This window comes from Schistocerca piceifrons, chromosome 5 (genome assembly GCF_021461385.2).
Source record: "Schistocerca piceifrons isolate TAMUIC-IGC-003096 chromosome 5, iqSchPice1.1, whole genome shotgun sequence".
Taxonomy (NCBI): Eukaryota; Metazoa; Arthropoda; class Insecta; order Orthoptera; family Acrididae; genus Schistocerca; species Schistocerca piceifrons.
Genome location: NC_060142.1, coordinates 106,286,073 through 106,308,097, shown reverse-complemented (window position 1 = coordinate 106,308,097; position 22,025 = coordinate 106,286,073). Strand labels below are relative to the sequence as shown.

Sequence of the window (22,025 nt, the reverse complement as noted above, 5' to 3'; positions counted from 1 at the left end):
TTTTTTTTTTTTTTTTTTTTTAAGAAAATGTGCTAAAGCGTCTGGCTACGAGCCGAAGGGCTGTAGGATCTAATCCCAGCACGATTTCTTTTTTCACTCTACCTTGTAACCTAGCATTCACCTCTCAAGACGTGGAGATCGCACGAAACGAAACGTAAAACGCTGCAGGGGACGCAGCTTTGCCTCCAGTTTGGATCGAATTCTGCCAGAGATACTTTACTGAGTGGTACTGAGCAACGCAAGTTTCATACAAATGGAATATACAGGGTGTTTCACAATTCATGTTACATACTTCTAGATGTCGTAGACAGGATTTACCACACCCATTTTTACATAGGAACCCACGTCCAGAAACGTCATACAACGACGGTACGGAACATCAAAGCTATAGACGGTGTCACCTGTAAATGTATGTATATACAGGGCCATTCCGCGATGGTGTTACAAGCTTTCTAGGATGATGGAGAATTATACATGTATCAATGTGAGGTAAGGGACCATCTACCGGAAACGAACGAGTTGAAAGTTACAAACGAAAACCGTTCTGATTTCTCTGACAGTGTAATACATCTACCGGCACTGTTATTGCTAAAATTGTAGGGTACACCTTTCAGAGGTGTTAGTATGGACCAAAACAAGGAACAAGGGAAAAGTATCCAGTAAACATGGGCTCTAAAATGCGTATCTTAACAGCTATGAGCACCTGTTCATCTTCGGCACTGTGAAACACATCTCCTCTACTGAATAAGTGCTCGTATCTTTTAAGGAATGCATTTTAAATCCCATTTTACTGTACATTTTCTCTTGTCTCGGTCCATACGGCCACCTCTGAAAGTTGCCTACCCTACAATCTTAGCAACAACAGTACCAGCTCATGTATTTCAGTGTCCGAGGTATCAGGACGGTTTTGCTTATAACTTTCAACTCGTTCATTAACCGTACACTTCTCCACATATATATATCCAGGGTGATTCCGTGATGACGTTATAAACTTTCTATGATTATATATATATATATATATATATATATATATATATATATTTATTTATTTATAACTAATCTACTAAGTCTCTCCTCTACAACCTGCAGTACTGTGTAACATGAAGTGTGAAGCACCCTGCAGATCAAATGTCACTGTAAGTACACGGCGTAATCATCGTTCGCAAAAATTTAATTTCGGAGGCCACTATGTTGTTGTGTTCAATTAAAAATTGTCTACCGACATTCTTACACTTGCATTTAAATCTTACATTTATCAGGCAGAACATTACTGCCACTTAACTAATAACCGGTATGTCCACTTTTGGCACCGGGCACAGTTGCGACGGTTCGTGGTATGAAGCAATGAGGTCTTGGTAGGTCGCTGGAGGGACTAGGCACAATACCTGCTCACATGAGTCACCTAATTCCCGTAAATTCCGATGATCGGGAGGATGAGCTCCGACGCCACGTTCAGTCACAGCCCAGATGTATTTGACTGGGTTCAGATCTAACGATCTGGGGTCAGGACCCCAACTGGAACTCACCACTGTGTTCCCCGAACCACTCCATTACACTCCTGGCCTTATGACATGGCGCATTATCTTGTTGAAAAATGCCACTGCCGTCGGGAAACATGATCGTGATGAATGGGTGCGAGTGGTGTGCAACCAGTGTATGATACTCCTTTGCCCTCACTGAGACTTGCACGAACTCCACTGGACTCACGAATTTCCTCTTGAATGTTCCCCAGAAAATAATGGAACTACCGATAGCTTACCTTCCCCTGGAAGACGACGGATTCGCGGCGTCCCATCGATATGATGAGGAATTCTGCTTCATCAGACCATGCAACATTCTCCCACTCCGCCAACGTCCATTGTCGATGGTCACGTGCCCATTTCAGTCGTTGTTGCCGATCTCACGGTGTTAACATTGGCACATGCATGGGTCGTCGGCTGCTCAGGCCAATCGTTGGGAATGTTCGGTGCACTGTGTGTTCAGACACACTTGTACACTGTCTAGCATTAAAGTCTGATGTTAGTTCCACCACAGTTCGCCGCCTCTCTTGTTTTACCAGTCTGTCCAGCCTACGACGTCCGATATCGGTACTGAGCGATGACTGTCCAATCCCACGACGTCTGGTCGTGATTTCACTTTGGTTTCACCACGTGTTGAAGACGCTCACTACAGCACTGCTCGAACACCCGACAAGTGGTACAGTTACCGAAATGTTCGTGCCAAACCTCCAGTTCATCAAAATCTGCCCTCCGTCAAACTCAAAAGATAGATTGCGTATTGCGTACATTCCCCATTCTACACACGGACAGCTCACTCGCTGATACTACATGCACGGTGCACTTCTCTAACTAACAGTCGTTCCTCACCAGGTGAGGCTCCTATTGCCTGGACGGGTTTATATCGATAGTAGATCGCTGATCAAAATCTCCTTGCTCATCAGTGTATATCGTTTAATATGTGTCTAGCAGAACCTGTAAAATTTATTTCTTCAGTTAACGTTTTTGTGAATGTTGCTAATGCTGGTATTCACCATTGTCGTAGAATTCAATATGTGTCTCGCCGACCTAGCAGATCCTGTAAAATTTATTTCTTCAATTAACTTTTTTGTAAATGTTGCTAATGCTGGTATTCGCCATTGTCGTAGAATTCATATGTTGTCCAGAAGACGAATCCTTTATTAAAGTCCTTTAGTTTGGTTGAAGAACTGTCTAGTTTATTATATTTTTGTGGGAGAATCGGATATTTGGGATTTTCCGTCTCGACAGACGCTCTGTGTTCTTAAATCAACGCCACAAGCTGCAACACAAAAAGCCTCTACGTTAGAAAGGTTTTTTCTTACAATGGTATTTTTCTTCGTTGACATATCACTGCGTATCTTGCTATCATCGCTATTGAGTATTGCCGCCTTCCGCAATCTTTCGTAACGAAAGTGTATGTAGATGCTAACGATTCACCAACATCGTCTGCATGATGCTTTAAGTATTTACAAACATTGTGGATTAGAGATTCGCTCTGTCGCCGAAATTTGGTCGCCGTTTTCAGCCGCATTCTCCCTGATATGAAAATGCGTTCTGTAGGAGTTGTTTGTGAACCCCACCCACACTGTACTGGGGAAATCTCTCTTTTCTCCTGCCTTTTCATTTTAAACTTACGCGAACACTTCCACTCACTAAAGAAATTGCACAGATCATACCACAAAATAAAATTCTTTATTTCGGGTCAAACTGCTGAAACTACACCTGCCTAATATCGTGCACGGCCCCCTCGAGCGCGCAGAAGTCTGCGACGCGACGTGCCATGGACTTGACTAATGTCTCAAGTAGTACTGCAGGGAACTGACACCATGAATCCTGCAGGGCTGTTCATGAATCCCTAAGAGTACGGCTGGGTTGAGATCTCTTCTCAATAGAGAATTTCGCTGCACAGTGCAGACGAAGTGTAACATCCGTGCTGCACAGAATTTAGCAGATGACGGACCCTAGTTCTCCGAATGCAGCCTTGGAAAAAAAATAAATGAATAAAATAAAATAAGTGCAGCCACCGGCTTTCACACACTCTGAACGAAATATTATTAGTCACAAATCGAGAACGATTAAAGCAATGCTCGGATGGAAGGTACCGTTGTTTTTCTCGTGTAGCTCTCCATATGTTTCACATGTCGCCTTAGCTCCCCCCCCCCCCCCTAACTTTACAATGAAAATTACTAGCTGCATCCGAGATGGCGGATTCCATAATGGCCGCCGTGCTGGTAACATACCCTCACAGACTAATGTTCATGTCTGGAGAGTTTGGTGGACAGCGGAAGTGTTTAAAATCAGAAGCATGTTCCTGGAGCCACGCCGTAGCAGTTCTGGAAGTCTGGGGTGTCGCATTGTCCCTGTGCTACACATGCCATCCATGACGAAATAGGTAACTTCGTAGCGGATCTGCCGCCTCTATATCAACACACCGCCGACGGCGTAATGCTGTGCAGTAAGCCTGGGACAGTCATGTTCACCGCCAATGTGCATGAATGTTACGAGGATTTTATCGACTATGTGAATTTTACCAACCGTGTGCTTTTTACCAACTGGATTTTTATCAACATACACTAAAGAGCCAAGGAAACTGGTACGCCTGCCAAACACCGTGTGGGGCTCCCACGAGCTCGCAAAAGCGCCGCAACACGACGTGGCATGGGCGCTACACTCCGTCTGCACCGCGCAGCGAAATTCCACCACGCAGCTGAGTCCACGGCCACCGTTTCCCATGCAGCACCGCGTGGAGGTGCGGGTGCGTGGAGAGCTTTTGTCCTATATTGTGTAACATACAACTGTGATTACTCCTTGAAATTATAATTCACGAAATTTAGAAATGAAAAATTATAACATTTTAGGGAATGAATAACACCTACTTGTAAACACTTTTATTGTTCCGAGATGATTGCTTTCAACAGTCTTATGCTGCCACCATCTGATCTAAACAGAAAACATAAAAATAATAAGGGGGGGGGGGGAGGGAGAGTACAATTAGTTTCATCAATTATATAAAATACGAAATTCGACATAACGTCGAACATACAATAAAACTGGCATGTTATCTTAGATGCACTCAAAGCATGAAAGACACTCCACACACATCATGTCCTGATAACAATCCCGTTGATAAAATGCACACAGCTCATAAAATGCACACAGTCGATAAACTGCACAGAGATGATAAAATTCTCTTACGATCAATGAGTATCGGAAGTGAACTTGACTCTCCCAAGCTTGCCGCACAGCACTATGCTGACAGTGGAGTATGAAAACGCACAAATTTGCAGAAGTAAAAAGAGATACCCAGATCAACTTCTTAATGACCAGTTAAAGTCAGCAGATCAGAATTTTCTTAGCGTTTTGGTGATGTATTATAAGTTGAGTTAAGGCTCTGGAGGTGAGTGTAGCTTACTACACTCCTGGAAATTGAAATAAGAACACCGTGAATTCATTGTCCCAGGAAGGGGAAACTTTATTGACACATTCCTGGGGTCAGATACATCACATGATCACACTGACAGAACCACAGGCACATAGACACAGGCAACAGAGCATGCACAATGTCGGCACTAGTACAGTGTATATCCACCTTTCGCAGCAATGCAGGTTGCTATTCTCCCATGGAGACGATCGTAGAGATGCTGGATGTAGTCCTGTGGAACGGCTTGCCATGCCATTTCCACCTGGCGCCTCAGTTGGACCAGCGTTCGTGCTGGACGTGCAGACCGCGTGAGACGACGCTTCATCCAGTCCCAAACATGCTCAATGGGGGGACAGATCCGGAGATCTTGCTGGCCAGGGTAGTTGACTTACACCTTCTAGAGCACGTTGGGTGGCACGGGATACATGCGGACGTGCATTGTCCTGTTGGAACAGCAAGTTCCCTTGCCGGTCTAGGAATGGTAGAACGATGGGTTCGATGACGGTTTGGTCGTACCGTGCACTATTCAGTGTCCCCTCGACGATCACCAGTGGTGTACGGCCAGTGTAGGAGATCGCTCCCCACACCATGATGCCGGGTGTTGGCCCTGTGTGCCTCGGTCGTATGCAGTCCTGATTGTGGCGCTCACCTGCACGGCGCCAAACACGCATACGACCATCATTGGCACCAAGGCAGAAGCGACTCTCATCGCTGAAGACGACACGTCTCCATTCGTCCCTCCATTCACGCCTGTCGCGACACCACTGGAGGCGGGCTGCACGATGTTGGGGCGTGAGCGGAAGACGGCCTAACGGTGTGCGGGACCGTAGCCCAGCTTCATGGAGACGGTTGCGAATGGTCCTCGCCGATACCCCAGGAGCAACAGTGTCCCTAATTTGCTGGGAAGTGACGGTGCGGTCCCCTACGGCACTGCTTAGGATCCTACGGTCTTGGCGTGCATCCGTGCGTCGCTGCGGTCCGGTCCCAGGTCGACGGGCACGTGCACCTTCCGCCGACCACTGGCGACAACATCGATGTACTGTGGAGACCTCACGCCCCACGTGTTGAGCAATTCGGCGGTACGTCCACCCGGCCTCCCGCATGCCCACTATACGCCCTCGCTCTAAGTCCGTCAACTGCACATACGGTTCACGTCCACGCTGTCGCGGCATGCTACCAGTGTTAAAGACTGCGATGGAGCTCCGTATGCCACGGCAAACTGGCTGACACTGACGGCGGCGGTGCACAAATGCTGCGCAGCTAGCGCCATTCGACGGCCAACACCGCGGTTCCTGGTGTGTCCGCTGTGCCGTGCGTGTGATCATTGCTTGTACAGCCCTCTCGCAGTGTCCGGAGCAAGTATGGTGGGTCTGACACACCGGTGTCAATGTGTTCTTTTTTCCATTTCCAGGAGTGTATATTGGCTGTTTCATAAATAAAGTGTCTATGTACAGACATGTAAGCGCTTATAGTGGAACAGCCTGTAGGTAACATGCCATTACCCCCAAACCTTATTGGTAACCTATCACACATACAATCGTCACCCTGTATGACGAACGTACACTTTGCTTCCAACACTAAACGGGTATCTCATTTGGCAGACATTTAGTATTTCATCGTCTAGCGCATTAATTTGAAGCTTGGTCACCATACGCCACCAATGACTGCATATATAACAGATTCTATCTCATCCCTTAGCCATAATACCAAATATCGACCCCGGACACAGCACAGCCACTCGATTTTCGTCATTGCTGTTTCCTTAAATGCTCTCGTTTACAGTAATTCTTGACGCACAGCATGGATAGCAGACATCCTCTTCGCGCTCGATGATCCATTAACGTACACACTATTATGACCCATTCATAGCTTCAATTTTATTGCACCAGTCTAAATTACTTTTATAGTATATATCATTTCAGTTGACTCTGTAACAGACACCTAGCACACAGCAAGGCTTTGCACCTGAATCAGATGATGTTTGAAGTTAGAGCCGACCCGCGTGATGTTTGCCTACGCCCCCCCCCCCATTCCCCCTTTTCATGGGTGATGTACTTCGCTGGACCCCTCCAAGTCGGGCCGATTTACCATCAGCGTTCGAATCAGTCCGTTTTCTTTCTACGTCACGTATGTTCGTAAATTAAAGGTAAGAGTTTTTAAAATTTTTGATTGTTACTGTTGTTCTCTTAGTGTCAATAAACACACAGTACGTATTTGCTACAGATGTTACGTGGAGCATAAGCCAATGCTAATTTTATATTCATGGTCAGATGGCATTCCTAATTGTGATACCAGGAACTTTGAAAAATCCACCTTTATTTGTCGAGTACTGCTATTCATTGCTTGTAGCCACAGGATGTGATCATTTAGCCTGTGCTACACACGCCACCTGTCGTGCGGAATTGCCGTGCGGTTTGAGGCACGATGTCACGGATTGCGCGGCCCCTCCCGCCGGAAGTTCGAGTCCTCCCTCGGGCACGGGTGTGTGTTTTGCTATTAGGATAAGTCAGTTAAAGTAGTGTGTAAGTGTAGGGACGGATGAACTCAGCAGTTTGGTCCCTTAGAAATTCACACACACACACACACACACACACACACACACACACGCACACGCACGCAACCCAACGGCTAAATAGGATCAGCCGCCTCTATGTCAACACCACACCAGCGCCGTAGTGCTGTGCCGCAAGCCTGGGAGAATCATGTTCACCACCAACGTGCATGGATACTACGAGGATTTCATGGACTGTGTCCAGTTTATCAACTGTGTGCTTTTGACCAACTGGATTTTTAGCGATATATGTACACGTGTAGAATTGCCTATTCTGCTCTGATTTCATGCGCTGTGGCGGTGAAGACCATACAGACCGCGACAGATGGGAAAGAGTCTTTCCGAACGATGAAGCTGGCAGAGGAACTTCACTGAAGAGCCAATGAAATGGGATACCTGGCTAATATCGTGCAGGGACCCCGCGAGCACGCAGAAAAGTCGCAACACGATGTGACGTGGACTTGGCTAATGTCTCAAGTAGTACTGAAAGGAAATGACACCATGAATTCTGCAGGGCTGTCCACAAATCCGTAAGAGTACGAGGGAATGGAGATCTCTTCTGAACAGTACGTTGCAAGGCATCCCCGATAAGCTCAATAATGTTAATGTCTGGGGTGTTTGGTGGCCCGTGGAAGTGTTTAAAACTCGAAAGAGTTTTCCTGGAGCCCCCCTGTAGTTACTGTGGTCGTGTGGGGTGTCGCATTGTCCTGCTGGAATTTCCCAAGTCCGTCGGAACGCACAATGTACATGAATCGATGCTGGTGGTCCGACAGGATGCATACGCACGTGTCACCTGTCAGAGTCGTATCTAGACGTATCAGGGGTCCTATGTCGATCCCACTGTACAAGCCCCACACCACTATAGAGTCTCTACCAGCTTGTACAATCATCTCCTAACATGCAGGGTCCATGGATTCATGAGATTGTCTACACACCCGTACACGTCCATCCGCTCCATATAATTTGAAATGAGACTCCTCCAACTAGGCAACAGTCCAATGTGTTGACGGGTGAGGCGTAAAGCTTTATGTGGTGCAGTCATCAAGGGTACAGGAGTGAGCCTTCGGCGCCGAAAGCCCATGTCGATGACGTTTCGTGGAATGGTTCGCACGCTGACACTTGTTCATGGCCAGCATTGAAATCCCCTGAAAATTGCGAAAGGGTTGCATTTCTGTCACAACGAACGATTCTCCTCAGTCGTGGTTGGTCCTGTTCTCGCAGCATCTTTCTCTGGCAGTAGTGACGTCGGAGATTTAATGTTTTACCCGATTCCTGATATTCACGGTACACTCGTGAAATGACCGTGTGGGAAAATTCCCACTTCACCGCTACCTCGGAGTAGATGTGTTTCATCGCTCGTGCGCCGACTATAACATCACCTTCAAACTCACTTAAGTCTTAATAACCTGTCATTGTAGCAGCAGTAACCGATCTATCAACTCCGTCAGACACTTGTCTTATACAGGCGTTGCCGACGCAGCGCGGTATTCTGCCTGTTTACATCTCTCTGTATTTGAACACGCATGCCTATACCAGTTTCCTTGGCGCGTAAGTGTATATTTCTCTTTGCGTGCAAAAATAAACAAATAGCGACAGTACCCCAGAGGGGTGGCTACAGACAGAGTCTGACTATTAGTGAGTGGCTGATTTTAGGCTGGGCAACCTATTGCCAATGTCTAACGGAAGGGGATACCACTACATTAATTTCCGAAGCAGTTCAAGGTATGCCCCTCCATGTAAACGAGTACGCAGTCAAAGCCTCGTCTCACTCGGATCTCCGGGAAGGGAACACACTGACACAAAACATACATGAAAGGAAGGAGGAGAGAATGAAGGAAGGAAAGAAAAGGATGGAACGTGGATTGCCCTCACTCTGCTACAAGCAGGAAAACTGAAAAATGCAATCCAGAAGATGAAAAGGGACAGATTAGATGCGTTTGGTATGTGTGAAGTAAGATTGTGAAAGAACGGAGAGGTATAAAGTGGAGGTCATAAGCCTTTCTACTCAGGGGAAACCAAAAATTGAAAACAAAGTAGGAATACTGCTGTGAAAGGAAATAAAAAAAAGGTCATAAAGTTGCAGTGTATTGATGGAAGATTGAAGATGATAGTACTGCATGGTAGTTCGAAAGATGTATTAATACAGGTATACATGCAGACCATCCGGCATAGAGATGAGGAAGTGGAATAATATTATGAGAAGACTGAAGAACTTATTGAGAAAGACAGTATAAATGCCTGAATTATTGTTATGGGTGACTAGAGTGCAGTGATGGGCGAAGGAAGAGGCGAAGACAAGGTGGGAAAATTTGGATCATGGGTAAGAAGTAAGAGAGGGGAATGGCTAATTAGCTTCTTCAAAGAAAATTCACTAGTATTGTATGACATATTATTTGAAAATGACAAAAGCACACGTTATACATGGATCTCAAATCTGAAATGAGAAATGTATTAAGCGGATTATATCCTGATAATACAAGAAAGGTCCAGGAACTATCTGAAGAATAAAAAACGCTTACCCATGAGCAAATATAAATTCAGGCTTCAATCTCGTAATGTTAACAATACAAGTGAAGTTGAAGAAAATGTGGCGATGTGAAGCAAAAGGAAGATTAAACTTGCAGATACTCAAAGAGGTAAGTAACGCTTCAGAACGGGAAGAAAGGTATACGAAAAAATGGAAAAGAGGTATACATGAACAATGAGTAGATGACAAATGGATAAAAATGAGAGGAGGACTCACGGACTCTGCCAAGGAAGCACTAGGAATTAAAGTGTTCAAAAGACTCAGGAAAGAATGGATAATCGAAAACATGTTGAAAAAGATGGAAGAAAGGATAAACTAGAAAAATGTGGAAAATGAAGAGGGCAAAAGAGGAACAAGGAACTTAATAACGAATTACGAAGAGAAACTGAAAAAGCAAGGGAAAGACGGATGAAAGAGAATTGCGCGAAAATAGAGAAAATGGAGAGAGAGGGAAAGTGTGAAATGATGTACAGATTGGCTAGGGAGATAATTTTTAAAGGAAAAGAAGGAAGACTAACATGAAAATAAAAAACATGGTTGGTACATTAGCTGAAGGTCCACAGGATGTTTTGAGCAGATGGCAAGAATATGTAGAATGGCTGTGTGAGATGAATCATATACCCAGTGGAATCAGCTTAAAGTGGAAGAACAGGTACCAGAAGATGGAAAGCAGTACTGCATCTTGGAACAAGAAGTTGGAAAAGGGCTGCATGAGTTGAAGAATCAGAAGGAATGTGAAATCGACAACTTGTCAGCAGAAATGCTGAAGAGGTTGGGAAACAGCTGAGGGAAGGAAACAGTATACCTCTGTAATGAGACATGCGAACGCTTGTTTCAGTTCATAGCGCTGTGGAATGTGGAAAAAACCGCTAATTGGCATTCTTAAGAAGAAGAACAAAACCAAAAATGCAACAGGAGCGTAATATGTAAGAAATTGCCCACGCAACCTGCCACTGACGATGCCTTGCAGAAAATAAAGGCGAAACGCGTATGGCACTAAAATTGTGTTTTATTCAGTTGCTGTCAGACGGTCCATAAGTAGAAATTATCAATATACCGTAATATTACACGCAAGCGTTCATTGAATTCGAAAGTAAAATTCTATGTACCGACTTGACAGAAAATCCTAGGAAGTTCTGGTCTTACGTTAAATCAGTAAGTGGCTCGAAACAGCATATCCAGACACTACGGGATGATGATGGCATTGAAACAGAGGATGACACGCGTAAAGCTGAAATACTAAACACCTTTTTCCAAAGCTGTTTCACAGAGGAAGACCGCACTGCAGTTCCTTCTCTAAATCCTCGCACAAACGAAAAAATGGCTGACATCGAAATAAGTGTCCAAGGAATAGAAAAGCAACTGGAATCACTCAATAGAGGAAAGTCCACTGGACCTGACGGGATACCAATTCGATTCTACACAGAGTACGCGAAAGAACTTGCCCCCCTTCTAACAGCCGTGTACCGCAAGTCTCTAGAGGAACGGAGGGTTCCAAATGATTGGAAAAGAGCACAGATAGTCCCAGTCTTCAAGAAGGGTCGTCGAGCAGATGCGCAAAACTATAGACCTATATCTCTTACGTCGATCTCTTGTAGAATTTTAGAACATGTTTTTTGCTCGCGTATCATGTCATTTCTGGAAACCCAGAATCTACTATGTAGGAATCAACATGGATTCCGGAAACAGCGATCGTGTGAGACCCAACTCGCCTTATTTGTTCATGAGACCCAGAAAATACTAGATACAGGCTCCCAGGTAGATGCTATTTTTCTTGACTTCCGGAAGGCGTTCGATACAGTTCCGCACTGTCGCCTGATAAACAAAGTAAGAGCCTACGGAATATCAGACCAGCTGTGTGGCTGGATTGAAGAGTTTTTAGCAAACAGAACACAGCATGTTGTTATCAATGGAGAGACGTCTACAGACGTTAAAGTAACCTCTGGCGTCCCACAGGGGAGTGTTATGGGACCATTGCTTTTCACAATATATATAAATGACTTAGTAGATAGTGTCGGAAGTTCCATGCGGCTTTTCGCGGATGATGCTGTAGTATACAGAGAAGTTGCTGCATTAGAAAATTGTAGCGAAATACAGGAAGATCTGCAGCGGATAGGCACTTGGTGCAGGGAGTGGCAACTGACCCTTAACATAGACAAATGTAATGTATTGCGAATACATAGAAAGAAGGATCCTTTATTGTATGATTATATGATAGCGGAACAAACACTGGTAGCAGTTACTTCTGTAAAATATCTGGGAGTATGCGTACGGAACGATTTGAAGTGGAATGATCATATAAAACTAATTGTTGGTAAGGCGGGTACCAGGTTGAGATTCTTTGGGAGAGTGCTTAGAAAATGTAGTCCATCACCAAAGGAGGTGGCTTACAAAACACTCGTTCGACCTATACTTGAGTATTGCTCATCAGTGTGGGATCCGTACCAGGTCGGGTTGACGGAGGAGATAGAGAAGATCCAAAGAAGAGCGGCGCGTTTCGTCACTCGGTTATTTGGTAACCGTGATAGCGTTACGGAGATGTTTAATAAACTCAAGTGGCAGACTCTGCAAGAGAGGCGCTCTGCATCGCGGTGTAGCTTGCTCGCCAGGTTTCGAGAGGGTGCGTTTCTGGATGAGGTATCGAATATATTGCTTCCCCCTACTTATACTTCCCGAGGAGATCACGAATGTAAAATTAGAGAGATTAGAGCGCGCACGGAGGCTTTCAGACAGTCGTTCTTCCCGCGAACCATACGCGACTGGAACAGGAAAGGGAGGTAATGACAGTGGCACGTAAAGTGCCCTCCGCCACACACCGTTGGGTGGCTTGCGGAGTATCAATGTAGATGTAGATGTAGATGAACTGAGGAAGGCAGGACTAAAAAAGTTGAAGATGTAAAGACAGCGGTTTCCAGTTAAGCAAAGCCTGGGATCCAGCTTGGAGTATGATCAAAACATAACGACAGTCTACACCGAAATCCGCTCCTGTCGGGACACCTGAAGAAGAAGAAGAAGAAGAAGAAGAAGCATTGTCACAACGACAGCAAAGTTCCGCAAGCGGCCGTAGCCGCGGAAGGACTGCGCGGCCCATGATGTGTCGCGGGTCGCCGCGCTTCCCCCGCCACCCAGCGCCGCCCTTCCCCATCACCGGCCGCTGACCGCTCGGAAGTGCCCAGACGGAGATTACGGGAGAGGGGTGAAGATTATTAAAGTCGACATCCATCAGAGATCAATCAGACACCAAGAACGCCTGAAGATGGCAAGAAGTCGGCTTGCCGAAATATCGCGCCTTTTGACGACGCTACCCGGCTGAATACCCGAGAAATTTTCAAGATTTCTGTACGGCGGGATAACCTTATATCACACATTCCTGGATCTCTAATTGCCGTGCGGAGTGACCGCGCGGTTTGAGGCGCCTTATCACTAACTGCGCGGGGCCTCTCGCGGGAGGTTCGAGTCCTCCCTCGGGCATGCGTGTGTGTGTTGTTCGTGGCATAAGTTAAGTAGTATATAAGTGTAGAGACCAATGACCTCAGCAGTTTGGTCCCTTAGGAATCCACACACATTTGAACGTTTGAACGTCTCTAATTGTCCTTGCTTTCAAAAAATGGCTCTGAGCACTATCTTAGGTCATAAGTCCCCTAGAACTTAGAACTACTTAAACCTAACTAACCTAAAGACATCACACACACCCATGCCCGAGGCAGGATTCGAACCTGCGACCGTAGCAGCCCCGCGGTTCCGGACTGCAGCGCCAGAACCGCACGGCCACCGCGGCCGGCGTCTCCTTGCCTTCCCTTTTCGTTTCACACGATAATTTACTGAAGTGACAGTTGCCATGGGATAGCTATGTTCACATGTTCAGATGGTGGTAGTATCGCGGACACGAGGAATGAAGGGGCAGTGCATTGGCTGAGCTGTCATTTGTACTCAGGTCATTCATGTGGAAAGATGTGCGACGTGGTTATGGCCGCAAGACGGGAATTAGCAGGCTCTGAACGCGGAATGGTACTTGGAACTAGAAGCATGGCACATTCCATCACGGAAGTCGTTAGCGAATTCAGCATTCCGAGGTCCTCGGTGCCAAGAGTGTGCCAACAATACCAAATTTCAGTCATTACCTGTAACCATGTACAAGGCAGTGGCCAAGAGCGGCGGCGTTTGTGTTCATATCTCAGTGCTAACAGACAAGCAACACTACCTCTGCTTGAAACAACCGCAGAAATAAATGTGGGACAAACGATGAACCTATCCGTTAGGACAGTGCAGAAAATTTGGCGTTAATGGCATGTGGCACCAAACGACAGAGGCGAATGCCTTTGCTAACAGCACATCACCTGCAGCGCCTTTTTTGGGCTCGTAACCAAATCAGTTGAACCTTAGATGACAGGAAAACAGTGGTCTGGCGAGACAAGTCCCGGTTTCAGTTGGTAAGCGCTGATGTCAGCCTTCGGGTGTGGTGCAGACCCTACGAAGCCATGGCCCAGAGTTGTCAACAAGACACTGTGCAGGCTGGTGGCGGCTCCTTAATGGTGTGGACTATGTTTACATGGAATGGACTGGGTCCTCTGGTCCAACTATACCGATCATTGGTGGTAAATACACTCCTGGAAATTGAAATAAGAACACCGTGAATTCATTGTCCCAGGAAGGTTAAACTTTATTGACACATTCCTGGGGTCAGATACATCACATGATCACACTGACAGAACCACAGGCACATAGACACAGGCAACAGAGCATGCACAATGTCGGCACTAGTACAGTGTGTATCCACCTTTCGCAGCAATGCAGGCTGCTATTCTCCCATGGAGACGATCGTAGAGATGCTGGATGTAGTCCTGTGGAACGGCTTGCCATGCCATTTCCACCTGGCGCCTCAGTTGGACCAGCGTTCGTGCTGGACGTGCAGACCGCGTGAGACGACGCTTCATCCAGTCCCAAACATGCTCAATGGGGGACAGATCCGGAGATCTTGCTGGCCAGAGTAGTTGACTTACACCTTCTAGAGCACGTTGGGTGGCACGGGATACATGCGGACGTGCATTGTCCTGTTGGAACAGCAAGTTCCCTTGCCGGTCTAGGAATGGTAGAACGATGGGTTCGATGGCGGTTTGGATGTACCGTGCACTATTCAGTGTCCCCTCGACGATCACCAGTGGTGTACGGCCAGTGTAGGAAATCGCTCCCCACACCATGATGCCGGGTGTTGGCCCTGTGTGCCTCGGTCGTATGCAGTCCTGATTGTGGCGCTCACCTGCACGGCGCCAAACACGCATACGACCATCATTGGCACCAAGGCAGAAGCGACTCTCATCGCTGAAGACGACACGTCTCCATTCGTCCCTCCATTCACGCCTGTCGCGACACCACTGGAGGCGGGCTGCACGATGTTGGGGCGTGAGGGGAAGACGGCCTAACGGTGTACGGGACCGTAGCCCAGCTTCATGGAGACGGTTGCGAATGGTCCTCGCCGATACCCCAGGAGCAACAGTGTCCCTAATTTGCTGGGAAGTGGCGGTGCGGTCCCCTACGGCACTGCGTAGGATCCTACGGTCTTGGCGTGCATCCGTGCGTCGCTGCGGTCCGGTCCCAGGTCGACGGGCACGTGCACCTTCCGCCGACCACTGGCGACAACATCGATGTACTGTGGAGACCTCACGCCCCACGCGTTGAGCAATTCGGCGGTACGTCCACCCGGCCTCCCGCATGCCCACTATACGCCCTCGCTCAAAGTCCGTCAACTGCACATACGGTTCACGTCCACGCTGTCGCGGCATGCTACCAGTGTTAAAGACTGCGATGGAGCTCCGTATGCCACGGCAAACTGGCTGACACTGACGGCGGCGGTGCAAAAACGCTGCGCAGCTAGCGCCATTCGACGGCCAACACCACGGTTCCTGGTGTGTCCGCTGTGCCGTGCGTGTGATCATTGCTTGTACAGCCCTCTCGCAGTGTCCGGAGCAAGTATGGTGGGTCTGACACACCGGTGTCAATGTGTTCTTTTTTCCATTTCCAGGAGTGTAGTTATGTTCGTCTACTTCGAGACCATTCACACCAGTTCATGGACTTCATGTTCCCAAACAACGATCGAACTTTTATGGATGACTATGTGCCCATTCACCCCATGAACCATGGACCTTGCCATTGGTGGGGAGGCTTGCGTGCCTCAGCGATACAAATAGCCGTAGGGTAGATGCAACCACAAAGGAGGGGTATCTGTTGAGAGGCAAGACAAACGTGTGGTTCCTGAAGAGGGGCAGCAGCCTTTTCAGTAGTTGCAGGGACAACAGTCTGGGTGATTGACCGATCTGGCCTTGTAACACTAACAAAAACGGCCTTGCTCTGCTGGTACTACAAACGGCTGAAAGCAATGGGAAACTACAGCCGTAATTTTTTCCGAGGGCATGCAGCTTTACTGTATGGTTAAATGATGATGGCGTCCTCTTGGGTGAAATATTACAGAGGTAAAATAGTCCCCCATTCGGATCTCTGGGCGGGGACTACTCAAGAGAACGTCATTATCATGTGGAAGAAAACTGGCATTCTACGGATCGGAGTTTGGAATGTCAGATCCCTTAATCGGGCAGGTAGGTCAGAAAATTTAAAAAGGGAAATGGATAGGTTAAAGTTAGATATAGTGGGAATTACTGACGTTCAGTGGCAGGAGGAACAAGACATTTGGTCAGGTGAATACAGGGTTATAAATACAAAATCAAATAGGGGTAATGCAGGAGTAGGTTTAATAATGAATAAAAAAAATAGGAATGCGGGTAAGCTACTACAAACAGCATAGTGAACGCATTATTGTGGCCAAGACAGACGCGAAGCCCACGCCTACTACAGTAGTACAAGTTTATATGCCAACTAGCTCTGCAGATGACGAAGAAATTGGTTAAATGTATGATGAGATAAAAGAAATTATTCAGATAGTGAAGGGAGATAAAAATTTAATGGTCATGGGTGACTGTAATTGGATAGTAGGAAGAGGAAGAGAAGGAAACGTAGTAGGTGAAAATGGATTGGGGCTAAGAAATGAAAGAGGAAGCCGCCTGGTAGAATTTTGCACAGAGCATAACTTAATCATAGCTAACACTTGGTTCAAGAATCATAAAAGAAGGTTGTATACATGGAAGAACCCTGAACATACTAGAAGGTATCACATAGATTATATAATGGTAAGACAGAGACTTAGGAACCGGGTTTTAAATTGTAAAATATTTTCAGGGGCAGATGTGGACTCTGACCACAATTTATTGGTTATGAACTGTAGATTAAAACTGAAGAAAAAAACTGCAAAAAGGTGCGAATTTAAGGAGATGGGATCTCGATAAACTCACTAAACCAGAGGTTATACAGAGTTTCAGGGAGAGCATAAGGGAACAATTGACAGGAATGGGGGAAAAATACAGTGGAAGAAGAATGGGTAGCTTTGAGGGATGAAGTAATGAAGGCAGCAGAGGATCAAGTAGGTAAAAAGACGAGGGCTAGTAGAAATCCTTGGGTAACAGAAGAACTATTGAATTTAATTTATGAAAGAAGAAAATATTAAAGTGCAATAAATAAAGCAGGCAAAAAGGAATACAAACGTCTCAAAAATGAGATCGACAGGAAGTGCAAAATGGCTAAGCAGGCATGGCTAGAGGACAAATGTAAGGATGTAGAGGCTTATCTCACTAGGGGTAAGATAGATACCGCCTACAGGAAAATTAAAGAGACCTTTGGAGAAAAGAGAGCCACTTGTATGAATATCAAGAGCTCAGATGGAAACCCAGTTCTAAGCAAAGAAGGGAAAGCAGAAAGGTGGAAAGGGTATATAGATGGTCCAAACAAAGGCGATGTACTTAAGGAGAATATTATGGAAATGGAAATACCCTCAGACTTCAAGAAGAATATAATAATTCCAATCCCAAAGAAATCAGGCGTTGACAGATGTTAAAATTACCGAACTATCAGTTTGATAAGTCACGGGTGCAAAATACTAACGCCAATTCTTTACAGACGAATGGAAAAACTGGTAGAAGCCGACCTCGGGGAAGATCAGTTTGCATTACGTAGTAATATTGGAACACGTGAAGCAATACCGACCCTACGACTTATCTTAGAAGATAGATTAAGGGGAGGAAAACCTAAGTTTCTAGCATTTGTTGACTTAGAGAAAGCTTTTGACAATGTTGACTGGAATATTCTCTTTCAAATTCTGAAGGTGTCAGGGGTAAAATACAGGGAGCGAAGGCTATTTACAATTTGTACAGAAACCAGATGGCAGTTATAAGAGTCGAGGGACATGAAAGGGAAGCAGTGGTTGGGAAGGGAGTGAGACAGTGTTGTAGCGTCTCCCCGATGTTATTCAATCTGTATATTGAGCAAGCAGTAAAGGAAACAAAAGTAAAATTCGGAGTAGGTATTAACATCCATGGAGAAGAAACAAAAACTTTGAGGTTCGCCGATGACATTGTAATTCTGTCAGAAACAGCAAAGGACTTGGGAGAGCAGTTGAACGGAATGGACAGTGTCTTGAAAGGAGGATATAAGATGAATATCAACAAAAGCAAAACGAGGATAATGGAATGTAGTCGAATTAAGTCGGGTGTTGCTGAGAGAATTAGATTAGCAAATGAGACACTTAAAGTAGTAAAGGAGTTTTGCTATTTGGGGAGCACAATAACTGATGACGGTCGAAGTAGAGAGGATATAAAATGTAGACTGGCAATGGCAAGGAAAACGTTTCTGATGAAGAGAAATTTGTTAACATCGAATATAAATTTAAGTGTCAGGAAGGCGTTTTTGAAAGTATTTGTATGGAAGTGAAACATGGACGATACATAGTTTAGACAAGAAGAGAATAGAAGCTTTCCAAATGTGGTGCTACAGAAGAATGTTGAAGATTTGATGGGTGGATCAGATAACTAATGAGGAGGTACTGAACAGAATTGGGAAGGAGTTTGTGGCACAACTTGACTACACGAAGGGATCGGTTGGTAGGACATAATCTTAGGCATCAAGAGATCACCAATTTAGTATTGGAGGGCTGCGTGAAGGGTAAAAATCGTAGAGGGAGACCAAGAGATGAATACACTAAGCTGATTCAGAAGGATGTAGGTTGTAGTAGGTGCTGGCATATGAAGAAGCTTGCACAGGATAGAGTAGCATGGAGAGCTGCATCAAACTAGTCTGTGGACTGAAGACCGCAACAACAACAACTTGTCATTTACTATACAGATTTGTATATACTGTATATACTGTTGCTCGTGACTGACATGAGGAACATTCTCGACAATTCTAGGGAATGATTTTGCCATGCAGATCGCCCGACATGAATCCCATCGAAAGTTTACGGTACATAACGGAGTGGTCGATTGGTGTACAAAATCCAGCACCAGTAACACTTTCGCTATTATGGATGGCTATAGTAGCTGCATGGCTCAGTATTTCTTTAGCAGATTTCAGCGAATTTTTGAGTCCATGATACGTTGTGTTGCTACACTATCCCTGGCAAAAGGAGATCTGACACGATATTAGGAAGTATCCCACGGCTTGTGCCACCTCAGTGTATAATCCCTGTAGTGATCCGTGAGTTTTTGAATGGGTGTTTCATGTTCCTTTTAATTAACTTAAAAGGTTTTTTAAAATAATGCTATGAATTTACCATGAAATAAACTAAATTTTATGATAGCATTTGGTTCATTATACATTTTATCCTAGAACATCTCTTGTAAACTATTCTTAAGTGAGTTTGTCCTGGCCTTATGAATTATTCCAACTGAGGTGGTGGTAAGTTCCTTGAACCAAACTGCTGAGGTCATCGGTCCCTAGGCTCACACATCACATAATCTAACTTAAACTAACTTATGCTAAGGACAGCACACACACGTATGCCCGAGGAAAGGTTCGAACCTTCGACGGGGGGAGCCGCGAGAACCGTGGCAAGGCTCCTCAAACTGCGCGGCTTCCCGTCGCGGCTGTTCCATCTGATTCCCACTGAGGAGTATATACAGGGTGAGTCACCTAACGTTACCGCTGGATATATTTCGTAAAACACATCAAATACTGACGAACCGATTCCACAGACCGATCGTGAGGAGAGGGGCTAGTGTAATTGTTTAATACAAACCATACAAAAATGCACGGAAGTATGTTTTTTAACACAAACCTACGTTTTTTAAATGGAACCCCGTTAGTTTTGTTAGCACATCTGAACATATAAACAAATACGTAATCAGTGCCGTTTGTTGCATTGCAAAATCTTAATTACATCCGGAGAAATTGTAACCTAAAGTTGACGCTTGAATACCACTCCTCCGCTGTTCGATCGTGTGTATCGGAGAGCAATGCAACATACATCGCGTTTCTACAGAATGATCTGCCAACGTTGCTCGAAAATGTCCCACTGGAAACGCGTCGACGCATGTGGTATCAGCATAATGGTGCGCCTGCGCATTCCGCAATTAACACTAGGCTGACCCTTGACAGGATGTTCGACGGGCGTTTCATAGGACGTGGAGGACGCATAAATTGGCCAGGCCGTTCTCCTGATCTTACACCTCTGGACTTCTTTCTGTGGGGTACGTTAAAGGTGAATGTGTACCGTGATGTGCCTACAACCCCAGAGGATATGAAACAACGTATTGTGGCAGCCTGCGGCGACATTACACCAGATGTACTGCGGCGTGTACGACATTCATTACGCCAGAGATTGCAATTGTGTGCAGCAAATGATGGCCACCACATGGAACATCTATTGGCCTGATATGTCGGGACACACTCTATTCCACTCCGTAATTGAAAACGGAAACCACGTGTGTACGTGTACCTCACCCCTCATGGTAATGTACATGTGAGTCAGTGAAAAAGACCAATAAAAAGGTATTAGCATGTGGACGTAATGTGCTGTTCCAGTCTCTTCTGTACCTAAGGTCCATCACCGTTCCCTTTGGATCCCTACGTAATTCGGTGCTCTCCGATACACACGATCGAACAGCGGAGGAGTGGTACTCAAGCGTCAACTTTAGGTTGCAATATCTCCGGATGTAATTAACATTTTACAATGCAACAAACGGCACTGATTACGTATTTGTTTATATGTTCGGATGTGCCAACAAAACTAACGGGGTTCCATTTAAAAAAACGTAGGTTTTTGTTAAAAAACATACTTCCGTGCATTTTTTATGGTTTGTATTAACCAATTACACTAGCCCCTCTCCTCACGTTCGGTCTGTGGAATCGGTTCGTCAGTATTTGATGTGGTTTACGAAATATATTCAGCGGTAACGTTAGGTGACTCACCCTGTATATTGTAAGGTACTATCTTATTTATACTAACTAACTGTGACTCATGATCAGAGACAGCATTCGTTACTAGGTACACAATTATTTTCTTGCTCTGACCTTCACCAAAGTAAACATTATCAATTAAGAGTCCTTCTGTCCTAACCCACAGTCACCTTCCGCCTCGACGTTGAGGACTTCACTTGTAAGGAGAACATAGAGTCAAAGTGGCAGTATTGGTGTTAAATACTGACAGGCTGTATGTACCGTACAGGATGCTGTAGCCAAACCCACACCGACCTGTAACGGGCAAGCAGCGTCTTGTAGCTGGGTCGGTGGAGGTGGCTGCACTGCGCCACAGCTGCCTAGAGGGGACTCTGTAGCCGTCGCCTGGCAACCGCGTTTAAAACCGCGAGGACACGGCGCGCGTGGTGACACGTCACGCCCCGCTTGCGATAAAGGCGGGGACCACATTAAGGCCAGACAGCGTACGTGGGCCAGTCACCCGCACAGGAAGACACTACGGGACACACATTCTCTTACTATGCTGCGCACATACCTGAAATATCGGTGTGAGGCTGATTTTCTTTCATTTACATATACAACAGTTTGTTGGCGTTTGTAGTAAATATAATGAACAGCGCCAACTCTTCCCTGCTATAAGCCCAGTAAGACACGCGAATACTCGATATCAGGCAGTGTTCCGATGACGTCACGATCCTACCGTTGCGCGGATACGCA

At 45.8% G+C, this 22,025-nt stretch overlaps 1 protein-coding gene across 1 annotated transcript in view; it reads right to left on the bottom strand.

Moving 5' to 3' along the window:
- Positions 1 to 21,656, bottom strand: part of LOC124798594 (cytochrome P450 6k1-like) — an 83,613-nt gene extending 61,957 nt beyond the window's left edge. The window contains exon 1 of the mRNA XM_047262061.1: positions 21,585 to 21,656. The gene's annotated coding sequence lies outside the window, so the exon portion shown is untranslated. The remainder of the gene's footprint in view (positions 1 to 21,584) is intronic.
- Between the last annotated feature and the right edge of the window lie 369 nt (positions 21,657 to 22,025).